The 20897-nt window shown below is 30.9% G+C and overlaps 1 protein-coding gene across 3 annotated transcripts in view; it reads right to left on the bottom strand.

Moving 5' to 3' along the window:
* Positions 1-18430, bottom strand: part of Skel (DM13 and DOMON_DOH domain-containing protein skeletor) — a 110977-nt gene extending 92547 nt beyond the window's left edge. For all 3 annotated transcript variants that reach the window (XM_080166594.1, XM_080166595.1, XM_080166593.1), the window contains exon 1: positions 17268-18430. The gene's annotated coding sequence lies outside the window, so the exon portion shown is untranslated. The remainder of the gene's footprint in view (positions 1-17267) is intronic.
* Between the last annotated feature and the right edge of the window lie 2467 nt (positions 18431-20897).

Genomic DNA, 20897 nt, shown 5'->3' with positions numbered 1-20897 from the left:
TTAATCCAATGAAAATAGATATAACACTTATCCTTATAACGTTTGTATTTTTGATTTGTTTGGTTATTTATCATTCTGTCTTACACACTTACACAAATAGTTTTATCCGGGGAAGGAGGGGACATTGGGCTGTTTATTACACTAGTCCCCAAAGTTTTATAATAACGTTTTCTTATTCGTTGGCTTCACAACCTTGGGGACTTTAATTGAATTTTTATTAGTTAGTTCATTAAGTTTGGTGTATAAACGTTTAGAATTTTGTTATGTTCATCAATTTATCGGCCACTGTCTTATCCCTTTACATCCCTGCTTACAAATAGTTATATCTTAATACGTGTGTTATTGCTTATATTCAGTTACAGCTTGAGACTTCTCCAAAATTAATGTCAATGTTTCAGTTAATCTATCCAATTATATAAAGTAGTAAGCTTTTTATGTATGTATAGCGAAGGAACTCGCTAACCGCTGAATTGATATGGTTCTCCTTTACATTAAAGCTTTTTATAAATCCAGGGAAAGTTTTTAACTAGTCCTTTATTAAAGTAACATAATGTCTATATGTCTCTTTGTACTGAATAATCTAACTAATTGCTGTACTGATATGGTCCTCCTTTACATGGTAGCTTCGCATGGGTCCTGGGAAGGTTGAAATTATTTAACCTTTTTCTTTAAACCTAAAATTGAACAACGACTTAACATTCCTCTATGGTTTATTATTTAAATTTATGAGCTATTCACCAGGTTATCAGATAATCAGTTGACTTCAAAATATAACTTACCTAAAATTCATTTTTAACAATAAATACATGATTTATTTGTCATTAAGAAGTAACTACTATTTTTATCTTTTGAACATGATAAAATAAAGAATTTATATCAAGATTGCAATTCTTAGATTATATTTCATAAAACCTACTTCAGTATTTTGCTCTCTAACCATGGGATCTAAAGGGATAAGACAATAGCCGGTAAATTGATGTAAATCCCCAATGATGATACACAAAGTTACACTTAATTAAAATTGGTGGGTGAAATGTTTGTCAACTTAAATTAATGAACCAACCAATCAAAAGCAAACGAAAAAGAAAACGTTATTATAAAACCTTTGGGGACTAGTGTAATAAACAGCCCAATGTTCCCTCCCTCCTTAATTAAACCTACTTCAGTATTTTGCTCTTTAATAACAAGGTGTGTATAAACTTCTGCACATGTATAATAATTTTAATAATTATTACTGCATAATAATTTAATTTGTAATAGGCTAATTTCTGCGGAAAGAAAGAATAAAAAAATATAGGGTCGTTTCATGTTGTGTTGGCCCTGACGACCCAAAGGTCCTCACCAACAAGTAAGGATAAAACTATGATTTTTTATTTTATTAAAGTTATGTATAAAATAGTTAAAAATTTTATTTAGTTAGGCTTAGTACCGGTTTTAATCAAACAGAAAATAATCAGATTCAAAGCATACCAGGAAAATAAATCTAAAAAATTTATGCAATTTGTTTTATAATTTTGACTTTTCTATTTCAAAAATTGGCAGACTGCTATATACAGCTGCAGCTCTACCGCTGCCAAGCTAAGGTAAAATTTATACAAGTGTAATAACAAGGAAAATTTTGAAATGGCTTTAAATATATAAAATAAATCCCCCACCCACACATACTAAGGACAAAAAGTTAATGGTCACTTCATTTTTGTACACTTTGTTTCAAAACAAAGTTATAAATAAGTAGATCAAAGATAAAAAGAAGAACAATTTAGTTAAAACATATTATTTTTTGACCAAAAAAATTATTTGTTTAGTTAATATATTTAAAATTTAGAAAAATGTATACTATTCTTCACGCACCATCCTTGTAAAAACCCTCTGCACGTCACTGGTCATATAAAAAGGCATGTATCCTAATTGGTGATTAATTTAACAATGTGACCAAGTAGTTATCACAAAAAAAGAAAAATATTTTGATTGAGTTGACGTACTTCATTTTATGGCGGTTTTCCTAATACATCTTTTAGTCCACAATAGTAATTAACAACATAACGTAGAAGACGAAGAAAGTCGCTCAATGTGACGTCATTTATCGCATCACATTTTAGACAGGTTTCCGCGAATATGAAACTAAAAAATTGTAAGATTAAAACCAGTATTGATTTTATGGTTGTTATTTAAATTTTCGTGAAAAATTATTTTAAAACAGTACTATACATGATTGTTCAGTATGGCTCGGAACCGGTTCTAATCCAGTGGATATTAATCGGTTTCGAAGCCATACTGAAAAGTACATTATTAATCCCGACATTCAGATACTTTTATTTACCGATGTGCAAACTTAAAGATTGAAGACTGAAAAAGTGTTTTAAAAGTAAAGTCTAGGTGTAGGTCACCACCTTGAAAGGTTGTCTAGTGATGGTTAAATAAACTTAAAGCAAAGATTTGGTGTAGGTCTCCATCTTGAAAAGTTGTCGAGTGATGGTTAAAATGATTGTCATGTGAAAATGTTGACACAAAACAAAAATCAAGTGCTTTTTTCTGCGAAGCGTCGCGGCTACAGCTTTTTTTGATTTTTTCAAGCATTTCCTAAAAAGATTTATCAGGTTTAAAAAATTGATTGGCTGCATTTATATCTAAATATAGAATTACAGCCGCCTAGATTTTTGCTCAGCCGCAAACAAACCTAAGCCATTTAAAAGTAAAAAAAAGATAGCTGAATTTTTTAGGGAAAGCTACAGACAAAAAGCTGAGAATCATCCGCAGTTGCATAAATTATTGTAAAGCCACATCTTTCCTTGTTTATTAAAAATCTGTAGCTCAGTTCACTTTTTTTCAGGATCAATTTTATTGAGTCAAAACTAATAAATACATATTAGAGTAAAACGATAAAAGGGGAAGGGGTTCAACTGGTTCTTTAAATCTCAGTCAATAGCGTCGCAAATATTAACAGAGCCAAGTCTCCAAAGAGCAGAGAGCGATTTGCTAGCAGATAAAAAAGGTGCCCAACAATGGTTCCAGTTAGTTGTCTGGGTACTATACATCATTATTTATTGATGGATTATCTACAATGCTAAAACATACAATATGTCAAATATAAGATGACTCACTCCTCCTTATCTTTCAAAATAAGATCCTTAAAACTCAGATAACACACAAAAATTAAATGCTACTTCAAAAATTTTTTGGAAGGTTAAAAGATTTAACAAATAAAATTTTTGTAATAGTCACATTTCTGAAATGGTTTTTTTTTTGTTTATAAGATTTTTCATCCGTTTGTAAGCATTATTGTCTCGTTTTTCATCTTTCTATCGAAATAGTTTTAAATAACTTTAAACCAGGACTTTACAAAATGCAAACTGCATATCTGAAAAAAAAATATATGTATCTTGTATAAACTAGAACTGATAGTTTTTTCTTACAAATTCTTAAACCACAAATCTATCACTTTTGCACAAAGTTTGGCCTAATAAAGTAATCGATAGATGTTCTTATGTTCTTCTGAAAATTATATCATATCCCATTATGTAAAGTAATTATTATTTTGTCTGAAGCTAAAGATTTTCATAATTACTGAACCGAATGAGTTCTCAACTTCAGGGAAGCTTCATTAAGGTCCTGAGTTGGTTTTAGGCTATTTTTATACCATTTTGAATACAGATCCTCTAGATTTTAGGGGCGCAGTCGCTCGTTCTTTTAAAGCGAGGAAAATTTTTAGCAATTTACTGTGAACAGCAAAAGCTACTCATTGTAAAAAATATGAAAATCTCCACACAAAAAAATTAATAGGTATATGAAAAAGTAATCATATGAGTATTTCCTGTAATACAGATTACGCCCCCTAAAGGCCTCTAGGGGCACTTAAAAGGGGAAGTCGACACCTTACCGTTTTTAATTTTTCCAGGAGCAATTTATCTTTTCGCAATGGTGGTACCCTCTCCCAAAGTAGTTACTATAAAGCTTTGAGAAGCTTTATTGTGAAGGAGAACCATATTAGTTGGGCATATGGATATCCTTTGATAGACAGACAGACACACACACACAAATAGACATCCTGTTACTTTTATATAAGGATAATTACTGTTAAATAAATTAAAATATCTTTGAATAAGGTTTTTGTTACTGTAAAGTACTAATTAATAAAATATAAAACGCCTATAATTAACAAGTTATTAAACGTTTCCTCTTTACTTATTATGATTAAAAAAATATATGTAGTCGAACAATGATGACAACATACATAAAAACGAAGCTCAAAAACATCCAAAGACTTAAATCTCTTAAAAATAGAGCATAACATCCTCCCAGGACTTTTGTAAAGCTATCTTTAAATAGAGAACCTAATTTTGTTAGTAGTCATTCAGATTTTAAGCTTCGAAAAAAACCTTTAAACTTTATATAATAGGATACAAACAAACAAATAATTATATAGATTGTATGCTACTATATAAGTTCTTAAAACAAAATAAACGTTTCGGGACAATCATTAAAATTCTAAATGAACATTTAAAATCTAAATGTATAACAAATAACGGGAAAAAACTATAAAGAAATATGTATATCTATAAAATTTTAAATCAGGAAATAAAATGATTGTCTGTTTGTCATTCTTATAAAAAAATACCCATTTGATTATCCTTTACAGGAAAGCTTCTAATATGGCATATGGGTTGTCACTTTTATAAGGAAAAAATCTTGTAAAACCCACATAAGAGATTGTCATTGAAAAAAATTATCTTTACTAATAAACAAGAATAACAATATCCAAAATTGGCCAAGCATAAAAAAACAAAACAAAAAAACGGAAAAACAGGCAGAAAAATGTGAAACTAAATGAGTACAGGTCATTGGAATCTTCACTAAAAATAGTTGTCTATCTACAATAGCAGCTGAGAAATCACATTTCTCCACGGACTGTCTGACAAATGGACAGACAGACAAAGTCAATTATAGAGAAGCTTCACTTCTACAAACTCTAGTGATTAAGGAATACCTATCTCGCTAGAGACAAGCCACTTAGAAAAACATATTAACAGGCAGGAAGGGAGGTGACATTGACTGTAAATTATATTGGCCCCCAGAGTTTTATGAACAGTTTCTCTCATTCGTTCTCATAAAACTTTATTCTGAAACTTTCATCATGTTGTACAAGCTAATTGTCCAAAATTTTTCATCAATATTTATATGATGATTTAGGGTGAATATTAATTAATCTACTATTGTCTTATCCCTTAATATTCCAAAATTATGTCATTTAAATTAGATAGAGTGTGGACAATAGGCTGTTTATAACACTGGTCCCCAAATGTTTCCTTATTCCTTACCTACCAACTTTGTGGACTTTCCAACACTAAACATTTGTAATCTACAAGGGGTTATTTTGTCCATCATCATTGGGGGTGTACATCAATTTATCGTCCATTGTCTTATCCCTTTATATCCCTGCATTTAAATAGTACAGTAAAGGTTAATTATTATGATTATATAAATGATAACAGTCTCTAAAAGCCTATTACATATTATTAAACAGATTTTGACTATATTTAAAACTATATGTAATGACAATTCTTAGTAGGGCACGGGAAGCCCCGAAAAGATACACTCATGTATATTAGTATATTTTGAAAAAATGGAAACTGTGTCTGTCTTTCTGTTCAACTAAAACTCGAGTTTTCTTCAGAAAGGGAGGGGACATTGCAATGTTCATTTCACTAGTCACCAAAGTTTCTTATTCGTTGAATTAACAACCTTGGGGACTTCCATTGATTTTTGATTGGTTGGTTATATTAGTTAAGTGCCCAAACGTTTCAACCACAAATTGTAATCTACAGTAGGAATATTTTGTGTATCATCATAAGGGTTGTATACCAATGTATTGGCTATTGTCTTATCCTTATAGATAAGACAATCTAAAAGGGTTCTATGAAGTTTTCAAAATTTAATAAACATTTTTTTGTTTTTTTTTTGTTCATAGACTAAAGTTTTATGTGTCCTTTAAATAATATTTTGTATGATACTTTGTGTTGTGCTACGTATTTAGAGCTGTAAGAAACGGAAAAAGGAAGTATTTAAAGTAATGGTAGATACCACGAGTAAAGGGATAATTTTGTCAGTCATAATTGTATTATACAATTTTATACTCCGTCAACTAACAGCGAAGATATAATTAATACAAAATTAATATTTTAATAATCGGATAGTAGTAAAAAATTTTATAATGGTACGGCTACGCTCCCTGGAGGTCTCTAGGGGCACTTGAGGAATAGGGGAAATTCAATAATTCAACTTTTTTTTCTAGGGGAGATTTCTCTTGGGAGGGTGGTGGTACCCTCCCGACAAATTTATATAAACCTTCCCAGGACTTATGAGAAGCTATCGATCCTGTAAATGAGAACTACATATATCGCTTCAGCGGTTAGCGAGATCCTTGGGTACACACACAGACAGACAGACATCCTGTTACTTTATTATAAGGATTTTTTATTGTTTCTTTTCTCCCTGGCAAAGATGCACCCCATGAGTTGAACCAGGGGGTAATGGGGTCGAATCTTTTTGGCAGCCAGGGTTTTTTAGGTGACATAATAAGGATGAGTTAGTTTTTTTATTCGTACTAGTGGCTTTGTCCCTAGACTCTAGGGGCATTTTTACCAAAAGCTTCAGGGGAGAATGTCTTTGTATTATAGATTAAAGATTTAGAGTCAAATTCATTTTTAAATTTTTAATTTATAAATCGATTACAAAGCTTAAGTTGTAAATTTAATGTAGTTAATAAATCAACATATTTAGACAAACTGTTATTTGTTTGTTGATTATATATTGGACGTACATGTATTCTTCTTTATTTGATAATAAACGACATAAATAATGTCTATAGTGAGCTCTGTATTTGCAGAGAAATAGCATAAAACCATCCCAAGACTCAAATCAAGAAAATAATTGAAAAGCTTCCATTAAATATAAATAAAAGTTGTACATATTGATATGCACAATTAAAAAAAACGTGCTATTTATAATAAATTACTATTTCATGGGAACGTCATTTGAATGTAAAAAGGAACTGAGTTATAACGTAGGGGTTTAAGATCCAGTTATATTTTAGGTTTAATCGGAAATTGCTCTTAGCAGTGCTATATACTATTTTAATGTTGCCAATACTCTAAAAAATACACATTTTGTTCTAAAATTGAATATCATTATACAGAGTAAGTTAAAATAATGTTGGCTAATTTTTTGCTTTTTTCCTTAATTTGCGGATCATGAAAAATCAAAGTTTAGAACATTTTTTTAAATTAACACAATCTTATCTAAGTTTGAAAAAAAAACTTTTCAGCTCTTATATAGGCGACTGTCGATTATCTTTTTTTTATGCTGCAATATATAAACTAGATGAGTACAGGTCATAGGAATCTTCACTAAAAATTGTAGCTGTCTATATACAATAGCAGCTGATAAAATGCTATTTCTCCCATGGACTGACTGACAGACGGATAGACAGACAAAGGGAATTATTTTTTTTACAAAATATTTTTTTTAAGAGTGTTTAATATTGTCTTCCTTTTGACTGTAGTAAAGTAAGGCAACTACGCTCAGGTTGACTTCAACAAAAGTAGTTTTCATTAAGCTAATACAGTTTTTACAGAAGACATTGGCAGCCGACACCAGGGAGGAAGGGGACATTGGGCTGTTCAGTGTTTATTACACTTTTCCTCAAAGTTTTAAAATAACATTTCTTATTCATCGGATTAACAACATTATATTTCTTAATAGTAGTGTCCAAATGTTTTAACCTATAATTGTAATCTTGCGAAGGGGTTATTTTGTGTATCATTATATATATGTACATTAATTTATCGGCCATTGTCTTGTCCCTTTAGATCCATGACAGGTCCTACTAGGTTATTTATGTAATAGGTAATTACTGAGTCTGTGTCCAAACAAAAAGTTCTACAAAACAAGAATAACTACATTGATAAAAGTTACAATTTACAATATTTGTAAATTTAAAAACTTAAACTTTTAAAAAGTTATTTATAGCATCGTATTACAGACAGCTTTTAGGGGATATTAAAATGAAAAATTACAAGATTAAAACCAGTTTTGTTAGACCCTATTGACCATAGGCCCGGGCTAACAAAACTAATAAGATTTTTATTTTAATTTTGTAAAAAATTACGTTGCATACACAATTTTTTAGTATGACTGAGAACAGTTTTTAATCCAGCGGATATTAATCAGTTCGGAAAAAAATTACCAAAAATCATCAGTTTTTCCTTGAAATCTGTACTCTTTGTTAAAAGACTATATTGTATGTATCTGTTCTTTTATGTGAAATGTAACAAAAAAAAGTTCTTTGAAGTCCATTTTATTAAAAAGTTCTTTCCTTTAACCTAGTATTTTTCCTTTACATATTTTGAGACATTCTTCGATATTCTGAAAGAATTAATTTAGTTTAGAAATAACAAGATGGTACCAAACAAAAGATACATAAATTTTAAGTATCTTCTATAATACAAAGTAGAACGATGTCTGTCTGTCCGTCTGAAGCTTAAGATCTCAGTAACCGCTGGACCGATTGGGCTCTACTTTTCAGGAATTATACCTACTGGTCCTGTGATGGTTTTAAGCTATTTTCCTGGGGGTTGGGCCACCCCCAACCCCCTAAAAAACTAAAAAAACCACCCCCCAATTTTTTTTGGTAGGAGATATTCTTGGTCCTTTTTTTGCAGGAGATTTTCTTGGTCCTTCTTATTTTTTTTTACGAATTTCACCTTAACTTTTTTTATTATCTCTTGGGGCAAAGCTCCTAGAGGCTAGGGGCGAAGCCGCTAGTATAATATAAAGTAGTGAAGGATCTCGCTAACCGCTGAATCGATATGGTTCTCCTTTAGAGTTAAGCTTCATAGGCTGTTTTTAAATAAAGAAAGCCGTTGTATGGTTTTAAGCTATTTTTCTGTTCTTTCATATCCCTTCTAATATCCCTAGATACTAGGGCCGCAGCCGCTAGTATCTTAAAAACTATTTAAATCAGAGACAGAGGAGACAATGGGCTGTTTATTACACAACTCCACAAAGTTTTATAATACCATTTTCTTTCACGTTGACTTATTTAAACTTTTCAACTAGTACCTAGTACTAATTTTAATCTACAGAAGGGGTAATTTTGTCTTTCATCATTGGGGATATTAATCAATTTATCGGACATTGTCTTATAACTTGAGAATCATGAATTCAAATACTTTAGCTTTTAAAAAAAAATATAATCGATTATTTGTCAGTTATTTTATTGTATTTAATGTTCTTATATAAAAGTAACACGATGTTTGTCTTTCTATTTGTTTTGAAAAATATCACTTATTGCTCACCGGTAAGGTTTAAACCTATTTTTAGAGAAACCCATATTTAGAGGGGTGGGGTAACCCATTAAATTTAAGTGCCCTTAGAGGCTTCTATAAATAAAGTATATTTAAAGCCTCACATACATTATGTGATGGTTTAAAGCTATTTTAAATTAAAGACTTTAGATAATTTTAGTATATATAGATTCCCTAGATACTAGATGCAAAACCATTGCAAATTTCCATATTTTATATTATTACATAATAGCCAAAAATTATTTAATTTAGCAAAAATTGGATCAAAGCAAAACAAAACTTGGCAACAAGTTTAAAATAATTGTATTTGTCCAGTCATTAGCTAGTAGCTAGCAGGGATCTAAAGGGATAAGAAAATTGCCGATTAAATGGTAAACATCCCTAATGATGTTACACAAAATTACCCCTTCTGTAGATTATAGTTAGTGGTTGAAACGTTTGGACACTCGTTTTAATGAACAAACCAATTAAAATTCAAGAAAAGTCCACAAAGCTTTTGAGACAACGAATAAGAATACTTTATTATAAACTTTAAGGACTAGTTTAATAAACGGTCCTATGTCCCCTTACTTCCTGAGCTAGTAGCTAGTATACCTCATACAATTAAGCAAAAGTAGCCCCTCGAATAGCAAAACTACTTTACAATTAATACATGTTTATGATAAATTTATAATCTAATTTAATTATAAATTATTACATATTTTATATATTTAAAAGTTAGGCATCAAGCTAACAAAATCTTAAAAGCATATCAATTTATTTTATTCAATGAAATAGATAGCTGTTTGTATCAAAAGATCTCTAAAAAGGCTGTTTTTAACAGTCTATCTGTATGTTTGTCTATGTGATACTTAAGTTCTCTAAAAGCTGTACTGAGAGGTCTGCATCTATAGGGAAGCTTTGACAACACCCTCCCTCCCAAGAAAAAAATCTAGAAACCTATATTCCCTTATGTGTACCAAAAACTTTATTTTTATTAATTTCTTTGGTTGTTTTGTAAGCCTTCCAAATCAGTTAACAGAGCATCAAAATTAAACTGTTAACAATAAAGAAAATCATGACAGGGGAAAATTTTTACATTTTTCATGTAAACTGCTTTTTAGCAGCGAAGCTGCTATTTGATTTAGATGTCCGTACGTCAGAGTAAAACTGTTTGTAGGGAAAGGATTTTTCTAATTATAGAATAGTCTTGCAATTCTTACCATTAAATAATTCACTTTATTTCTTTATGGACTTTGCTGACATATAAAAGGCATGCATGCAAATACTATTACTGAGATAATGATTAACTCTAATTTCACCCTTGATTGGATATGTATAGTAACAACTAGGGACTCAAGCCTACAGCTACAGGGGGCGAACCTAGCAGTGCTAAATTATAAATCCAACTAACTCCCCAAGTATCATACTTTGCACATTCTTAATTTGCAGGCAGCAGCTTGCAATACTTATTTATGAAAGCTAGCCAATCTAGCCTTTACCCTTTGGTTAGCTGTCTATTTACTTTTGAGAAGCAAAGCTTCTCTTTAACATATACAACATTATTCATGAGCTTTGTTACTTTAAATGTAATCAAACTTGTTGGACCTCTTTCAACCGTTTACCAATCATAAATTATATACTTTGTAATTAATTTTCTTACAAAGATGATCTATTTTTAATTGTAATATTATTTATATTATTGAAAAATTTAAATGTTTTTAAAACGCAGTGAAAATCCACCCACAAAGAAATATTTTACACGGTTAAAAAATAAAAAGTAATTACAATCAAGAATCTAAAGGGATAGGACAATGACCGATAAATTGATGTACATTCCCAATGATGATACACAAAATTACCCCTTCTGTACATTATATTAGCGGTTGAATTATTTGGAGAGTTAACATAAAACCAGTCAATAAAATTTTATCTAAAGTCCCCAAAGTTAATGAGACAACGAATAAGAAAATGTTATTATAAAACTTTGAGGACTAGTGTAATAAAGAGTTGATTGCCCCCTCTCTCTCTTTTAGAAGATTGATTAAATTCTGACATTTGTATTTAAGGAAAATAAAAAATGTGCAAAATATAGAAAAATAATTGGTTTTCATCATTAGATAAATAAATGCAATTAGATATATGTCATTTGCAAAAATGAAGAAATCTTTATATTAACTAAAATAATTATCATTTATTTATAGGGAAAATTGATTAATTAATTAAATTAAAAAGAAAGTTAGAGTATTAGATTTTTATATCAAAGTGACTTTTAATTAATGACCTTTTATCTAAGCCATTAAGCCAATAAAATAAGATAGTTATTTCTTTCATCGTATTATAAACGGCTTTCCGCGGATATAGAATGTACAATTATAAGATTAAAACCAGTTTTTTAGCCCTAAGGTGCCGAAGGCACGGGCAAAAAAAACTGGTTTTAATCTGATGATTGTACATTTTTATATTCGTAGAAAGCTGGATATAATACGATGCTAGACATAGTTTTTTCGTATGGATGGGAACCGGTTCCTATCCACCGGATTCGAATGAATACGAGAAAACTATTTCCAGCATGGCTTCGAAAAAGATTAATATCCGCTAGATTAGAAACGGTCATACTGAAAAACTAAGTATAACATCTAATTACAGACAATTATCCACGAAAATTTAAAAATCATAAAACTGGTATTAATCATATAACTTTTCATTTTAATACCCGCGGATAGCTGTCTATGATACTGTGCGATAAATAAATTTTCTAAAATTTAACTTAGAATAAAATTTAATCGAGTTTTGGTAATTTTCAAATGTACTTTAACCAATTGTAATTATTCGTCAGTCAAAGTAAACTCTTTAAATAAATGTAAAAGATCAGCATGTAAACAAAGTTAAAAAAAACTTGAAGCAAGGATGACAACATCCATAAGTAGCAAAGCACACAAACAGGACACATACATGTCATATAGAATAATACATTACTCAAAAACGACGTCATTACGGATACTCTTCAGCCAAAAGTTTTTTAGTTTATCCTATTTTTTATACGCACTCTAAAGTGCTTCCAATTTCAAAGAACTTGTTGGAATTGCCCTATCGATTTTAAACTTATTAACAAATGAAAGCGAAAGACTTGCTCTTTATCTTGATGTAGTTGTGTAGAATTGCAAAGTTAATGAAATCTGTCAAAAACGTAAATGCTTTTGTTAACAATCATTCTCTTATACGGTCCCTTTGTCTATCTATATATCTATCTATCTATGCAGGGATCTAAAGGGATAAGCTAATGCCCGAAAAAATTGATGTACATCCAAAATAATGATACATAAATTAGTCTGTAGATTCTATAGATTAAAATTAAATGTTGAAACGTTGATTCTGTAGATTAAAATTTAATGTTAAAACGTTGTAACACTCATCTTAATGAAACAACAAATTAAATTTCGTTAAGATACGAATAAGAAAACGTTATTATAAAACTTATAGTATAACAAACAGTCCATTGTCTCCTCTCTTTCTGATAATATAGCCAGCTAACTATCTCACATCTATGTAATTTACCAATCTAACCATGTATCTATCTTCTCATCATTTATTCTAATTGGAGTTGCATTTTAATTCTATTAATTGTTTTATTTCTTTTTTAGTTTTAATACTTTTATTGGGAATAGTCCCTTTTATGACAACGCCCTTTAGGGGCGATTCGTCGTGTTTTTAAATTGGCTTTTGAGAGGTAATTTTAGGTTAGGTTAGTTTATATTGAATTAGGTGATTGCCCCTCAGGGTTAGGCAATTTACCCCGCATGGTTAGAGTCCCCCGCAGGTGCTAGAAATAGGAAAAAAGCTACTATGAAAAAAAAACGAAGAAGCGCCCCTTAAGGAGCGTTGCCACGAAAGGGACTATACCCCTTTTATTAGCAAAGCTTCTCTATAATTCACCAGGTCTGTCAGACTGTCCGTCAGGCTACAAAACATTTATAATTGATATTTAAAAAGTTTTCGTGATATCTTATTATTTATCTTAACTATCTGTGTTTATATGTCTTCCCCTACTTTCTATGAAAACTTAACTGATTATTTGGATCTACTGCAGTTCGCGGTAAAATATTCCTGGTAACGAATACTGCCAAAAATCTATGAATTTTAAAGGCTGCTAGCTGCCAAACGGCTGAACGTACAGATCATACCCGCACACCATTTTAAGCGGCATATAAAGACCTACAATTAATCTGGAATAGCCAAGATCCAATGATGCACAGGGAAAACTTCACTGAAGAAAAACCGCGTAAAATAGGTCTTTTTCGCGCATTTCTCTGCACTGCGAGATAATTATGCATTATTGATTTATGCCTATTCCAGATTATTTGTAGGCCATTTTATGCCGCTTAAAACAGTGTGCGGGCATGACCTGTACGTTCAGCCGTTTGACAGCTAGCAGCCTTTTAAATTCATAGATTTTTGGCAGTATTCGTTACCAGCAATATTTTACCGTGAACTGCAGTAGATCCGATTATTTAATGTCCGTTTATTCTTGTTTTTGCTTCGCTACTCATGGATGTTTTCGTCCTTAATGTTAGAATCTTAAAATTCTCCTTTTGAAATGTCTATCTTTATCAGGGATCTAAAGGGATAAGACAATGACCGATAAATTAATGGACATTCCCGTTGATGATATACAAAATTTCCCCTTCTCTAGATTACAATTAGTGGTTAAATAAAATACCAATCGATAAATACCCAATCAGAATTCACTGAAGTCCCCAAAGTTGTTAATCCAACGAAGAAGAAAACGTTATTATTACTTTGGGGACTAGTGTAATAAACAGCCTATTGTCCCCTCTCTCTCTGATCGTTATTCTTTTATATTTTAAGATTAACTATCTATCTATGATTACAAAAACAACAAATATCTGATGAAGAATGCAAAAACAGATAATTTTACGGTAAAATCATTTTTTTCTCCAATTTTTTTTTCATTTGTTTACCTTCCACCGAATTTGTGTGTGTGTATGTGTGTGTGTGTATGTGTGTGTGTGTGTGTGAGTGTGTGTGTGTATGTGTGTGTGTGTGTCTTTATTTGCAACAACCAATCGTGTTTTTTTTTAATTCGGGAGGGAGGGGACATTTGGTAGTTTATTAAAATAGTCCCCAAAGTTTTATAATAACGTTTTCTTAATCATTACCTCAATAACTTTGAATGTCCAAACGTTTCAACCATTAACTGTAATCTAAAGAAGGATATTTTTGTATCATCATTGGGGATGTACACTAATTTATCGGCCATTATCTTAACCTTTAAGATCTCTGTTTTTATCGCAGCTACTCTCTAGCAAGAGAATGTCCATCCGTCAGTTTGAGTCACGTGATAAAATTCAGATTTTCTCAGCAACTATGAAAGATAGAAAAGTAATTTATTTTTAGTGAAGATTCTCATAATTTAGGACAACCGCCGGATAGGTTAGAGGTTCAAATATCGGTCTAACACAGCTTCATAATTAAAGACACTTCCAACTACTGCTATGTCAGGAGCGCCATATGAATAGAATATGGAAAGTGTCTTGGCCGAAAACAGGCGCATTTCATTACAAGACAAGTGACTTTGAAGGGGGCTATTGCAGAGATGCCAAGACGGATTTTTTGCCGCTTTTATTTGTTTAAAGCCAGAGCTATTAGGATACTAAAAATTTTTTGTGGCTGAGACTTTTTCTTTGTCGGTTTTAGAAATCTTACGCAATAAAAGACACATTAATAATCTGCTTAATGTTATATATATGTTTGTCTCAAATTTAAGCTCTAACAAGAATGACAACATCCATAAAAGCGATGCGCTGAAACGGTAGGACAAACGGACATTAACACTTGTATAGTGTCAGAACTGAATAATCAGAATATAAATGTATAAGAGTTGATGCAAAATTGTAAGTAAATTTGTTGAAAAACTGCTTGATACAGAATAATGTTTATGGACATACTTACATTTTTAGGACTTAATTACAGAGTTGCTTCGCTTATAATAATGTACTTTGATGTCCCAGGAATCAGTATACAAAAATCAGATCAATCGGATAATTAGATCATATAAAAATTTGTTGTTAAAAAAAGAAAAAAAATCAACATGTTTAAAATGGACGTACGGACATTTTGGTAATGATTATAGAGTTGCTACGCTTTCTAAATCGTACCTAACTACTACAGGAATCACCATGCAAAGTTTGAAATCGATAGGACAATTTTAACATGCCTAAATTAACGAAAAAAGCTATCCGTTACAGACGGACGGACGTACAGACGGACCGACCCTAATTATAGAAAAGCTTCGCTTTTAAAAAGTTTAAGTATTATGACTTTGGTATAAAAATTATATGTTTCGCCAACAAAAATGATTGATTGCTAAAATGGATCTACTTCAGTTCACGGTAAAATATTGCCGCTTAAAACAGTTTGCGGACATGATCTGTACGTTTAGCCGTTTGGCAGCTAGCACCCTTTTAAATGCATAGCTTTTTAGCAATATTCGTTACCAGCAATATTTTACCGTTAACTGCAGTAGATCCGCTAAAATATTTTACTTCTCCTATATGATATGTATGTACTTAAAATACGAACAACTTTGTTAGTATGGCTTCGAAAGAGGTTGATATCCGCTGGATTATAACCGGTTCGCAGCCATACTGAAAAAAAACATGTTAAGCATCGTATTACAGACATAAAAACCATAAAATTACACCAGTGTTAAACCCGGCCTTCGGTCCCTCGGGGCTTATACTTTACAATTTTCATTTTAAATTCGCGGAAAGCTCTCTATATTACGATGCGACAAATAACTTTTCTGGAACTATAAGAAGCTTCACTGTAAAAGATAACTTTTTCAATCAAGCGAGCAGCGAGATTTTACTGTACAAACATATTAAATATAGACATCTTACCTCTTCACATAAGTAATATTTATTTATCGAGTCGTATTATAGACAGCTTTCCGCGGATATAAAAATGAAAGTCCCGGGCGAACAAAACTAGTAATAATCTTATGATTTTCATTTTATTATTCGTGGAACATTGTGTGTAATTCAATGCTATACATGATTTTTCAGTATTCTCAAGGAATGGTTTTAATCCAGCATCGAAGCCATACTGGAAATAAATTTTAGGTTTTGCAAATTATTCACACTTATCCTTATAGATTTTGTAATGTTTTAAAATTTCTGCCAAAACTTGCAATTTGCTAAATTTATTTGCAAATTTGATTTATTAAAAATTGTTTTTCATTTTGTACAATCTTTTGTAAATAATACTTTGATAAAATAAGTTTTAAAAGCATATTATATCATTTATTTAAACCTATCATATAAAATAGTAAAGTTTTTTTGTTTGTTTTTAGCTTTTAGTAGACTGTAAACTACTGAACCGTTTGAGTTCTCCATTTAGGGAAGCTTTACATAGGTCCCAGGGTGACTTTAGGCTATCTAATTTTCATAAACAAGTCTAAAAATGGTTTTAGGCTATTTTTGCTGTCCCTCCCTACCATTTAGAGCCCCTAGAAGCTAGAAATGAATCCGCCAGTTATTTTATATTGAGTAATTCATAAACATATAACTATGCTCAGTTAAAAATAGCCGAAATCCACCCCAAGGTTTGAAATAAGGATAAATTAACCTAAAACCATCTCGGGACCTATGTAATGATTTCTTAAAAAGGAGCACTCAATCAGTTCAGTAGTTAAAGACAAATAAACCTCACCACTTTATATAATAGGCTCACAGAGACTTAATGTCTCATCAAATTTAAGATTAATCTAATTATTTTAAATATTTAAGCTCGGTCAATAAACAAGAGGGTCATAGATATTTTTTTAAAAATTGCATTTCTTATAGGTTTTAATAAAATGAATAATAAAAATATTGTTTTTTGTTATTAAGAAAAAATTCTTACCTTTTTCGTAATGTGAACCAGTTGAGCAGAATAATATTTTCTTTCAAAAAAGAAGAAAACTTTACTTGAATCAACTTAAACTGAATTTTATAACTTTAACCAGCGGGAACATTAGCATACAAATTGCTTCTATATACACTTTTATATATATATTATATTTGAGAAGAAAAAAAGTTTTATTAAGATTTGGTTCACTAAAATTGTTCTCAATGGCCACTGCACAGTTCAGTTCACTACTAAACTAACTCACTTTAAAAAGGATAAATTTGATGAATTTGGGGGTGATGAATGTTTTTGGGGGCGGGGGGGGATAGATAAAGTGGTTATGTTGTAGGTAGCTACTACTTCTAACACACTTATAAATACACAGAAGTACTTGATTGTGTATCTATCTATCTATCCATATATATTTATATATGTATCTAAGTGCCCAAAATTAAATGTGTGTGTGTGTGTTCACAAATTTGTTGTTGGTTGTACGGAAGTGGTGATGTTGTTGAGCATAGCTTGGCTGTTGTGTTGTTGAGTTGAGTTCAAGCTGTGGCACACAACTGCTGTGGGGTTGTGAACAGTGTGTGTGTGTGTGTGTGTGTGTGTGTGTTTGTGTGTTGTTGTATGTTTGCCTGTTGGTGTGTAAGGAATTGATGCAATATTGCCAAAAAAATACTAAGAAGTTAATATTTTAATAACAAAAAAGAATTAAATTAAATGTTTTATTACTATAGATTGATAAATAACCTATTATCAACTAATTAACTATGCTGATATTAAGTAGATATTGTACAGGTCCATTGTCATTTTCGAGATCTTATTGGAATACAGGATTCACCTTTTAAAACCTTCTTAGCAAATAACTTTATAAAAATTCTTTTGTGAGTGATTTTTTAACATTCTAATAAAATAAGGGTTTTTTATATAATTTTTAATAAATTTTGGTGTTTTGATATAAATACATTTTTGTGTTTGTATTTTTATATATGTGTGTTAGTGTGTGTGTATGTGTGAGTGTGTTTATTTGTGTGTGTGTGTGTGTATTTGTGTATGTGTGTGTGTGTGTGTGAATACCTCTACGGCAGTTGACTAGTGTAAGCGCCGGCGCTTAACAACGCTCTTGCTGTTGGTTTCGTTCTTGGTGTCCATTCACAAAAGCGAAAATGTTGATTCTTTTTGTAAATAGATTCAAATGAAAATCAGGAAGGGAGGTGACATATATTGCACTAGTCCCCAAAGTTTTAAAATAACGTTTTATTATTTGTTGGCTCAACAACTTTGGGGACTATTAAATTTTGATTTATTGGTTCCTTGAGTTATTTGTCCAAACTTTTCAACCACTAATTACAACAAACAGTAAAAGTAATTTTGTGCATAATAATTTGGTATGAGCATAATTTAATTAGCCATTGTCTTATAACTTGAGATCCATAAATGAAAATACTCTTTCAAAGATTATAATGCATTCCTCTAAAGATCAGCAATAACACAAATATTGGAAGAATTAAGGCGTTAATTTTTATAAAATTGTTACAAATATATATAGGTATTATTGTCAGAGCTATTTGTAATTTTAAATATTTGCTGTTGAGTATTCACACTGTTTTCGTTCGTCCCCCTAGATGTTCGCGCTTCTTGAAACCCCTCTCCACAACACCACAACGTTCTATTCTTGCTTTATGTGTGTGTGTGTGTGTGTGTGTGTGTGAAGTACAACAGCAACAGTTACTACTATGAGATTGAGAACTTGAGGGGGTGTTATTAGCAGGGATCCGAAGGGATAAGACAATAGCCGATAAATTGATGTACATCCTCAAAGATGTTAAACAAAACCACCCCTTCTGTAGGTTACAATTAGTGGTAGAAACGTTTGAATATTCAACTAAATGAACCAACCAATCATTAAAAGTCTACAAAGTTGTGAAGCTATAGAATTAATAAATTTGGGGACTAAAGCAGCCCAATGTCCACTCTCTCCCTGGGTGTTTTTTTAGCAGGTGCTGTGGCGAGAATTAAGACACTAAAGCAAGCGCAGCTACTTCTCAAAAAAAAACTCCAAAAAAACACAGATAGAAATACGTTGCAACTTACATGTTGACTGTAATTTACTATTGTTTTGTAACTCTAGTTGTTAGTCAATTAAATGGTTTATAACTTACTTTACTGAAAAGGATATAAGTTATTACTCTCATGAGTTTTCAGGAAGAATATTGTAAAAGGAGTGTTGAAAGTTTTTAAAATTTGTAAAATGATCAATTATGTGTCAATTGTGATTGAGCTAATAGTTTAATGATAAAATAAAACTTTGGATTAATCCTTGGAAGGTTTTATTCTATTTTTAGATGGTTAAGTCAACAGTTCACAAATGTATATATTTAATGAAAAATGCCACTATAAAAAGTATTATGAAAAGTAATTGCCTTTAGAGACCACTCTTGAGTGAATGGGGAGGGGAGACCTTCCACAAATATTGTTTACCTACAAAATTGTAAAAAAAAATTTTGGTGGTATTTTGGTAGATTAATTTTTCGAGGGTGTGGGCATAAAATTAACATAAAATCTAAAAAATCCAATTGGCATAAGAGGTAAGCAAGATCCTTCATTATAATAATCAAGGACATCCAGCTATTATTGTATAATTAGTATAATCAACAAGTATAATTAAGATTTGCACATTTTGATTTTGATGAAATCCTAGAAGATAATTATAATTTGAAGTATTTGATCAAGATGCTTGTAAATGATACCATTCTTAAATATTAAATTTTTTACCATGAAAAATACTCCTATTAATGAAATAGGTATACATATTTAATATGGCATAGACATCCAAGGGGGGGGGGGTAAAGGGGTGATTACCCCCCCCCCAAACGAATTTGGGGGTGCCGTAGGTATACAGAAACTTTACAATAGTCTTACATAATAAGCTATGTTTTTGATGACCAGTATTTTGTTTATGAAAATATAAACAAATTTTCCATAACAACAATAATGAAGTCTTTAGATGTATTGAAAGGAAAGTAATTTATACATGAGGTGTCAAAAGATTTTGTGTAACTATTTTCATAAGCAATGACTAATGTTTTTTTAAACATTTTTTTTGTTATTTTGAAGAAAAGCAAACAATACAATGTAGATTAAAGTCTCAAGTGTATCCTTCAACCCAACTTGAAGTGACAAACGTGGAAATTAAACTTTTAAAAAATGTTTCCTTTGAACATGATTGTTTAGTTTAAGGATACTTGAGTATGACATTTTAATTCTTTTTATAAAATCATGTTGTGCTCCAAATATTAAGATGTTTATATCTCATTGCATTGTTGACTTTCTACTAATAACAAGCTTTTTTTCATCCAATTAATCAATCTTGAAGTAAATTTACAATGATTGTGTGTACCATACCTTTATCATATTGTAATCAAGAAAAAGAAATATAAAGTAGTAAGGGTCTTTCGTTTAAAGTATAGCTACTTATTTGATGAAGTTTTCTATTCTAAGTAAACTTCTCATAGGTCCTCAAGATACTAGGGCAGTATTGGTTTTACTTTTGCAAATTAGACGTTATGTTTAGGTTGCTTTGCATTTATAAACAACTTAGTTAAATAAAAACTTGTATTAAAAGGTATTTCTTGTTATTGT

Source organism: Acartia tonsa, chromosome 7, assembly GCF_053477335.1.
Source record: "Acartia tonsa isolate MP-2025a chromosome 7, ASM5347733v1, whole genome shotgun sequence".
Taxonomy (NCBI): domain Eukaryota; kingdom Metazoa; phylum Arthropoda; class Copepoda; order Calanoida; family Acartiidae; genus Acartia; species Acartia tonsa.
The sequence above is the reverse complement of the archived record's forward strand: the minus strand, read 5'-3'. Positions and strand labels throughout refer to the sequence as shown.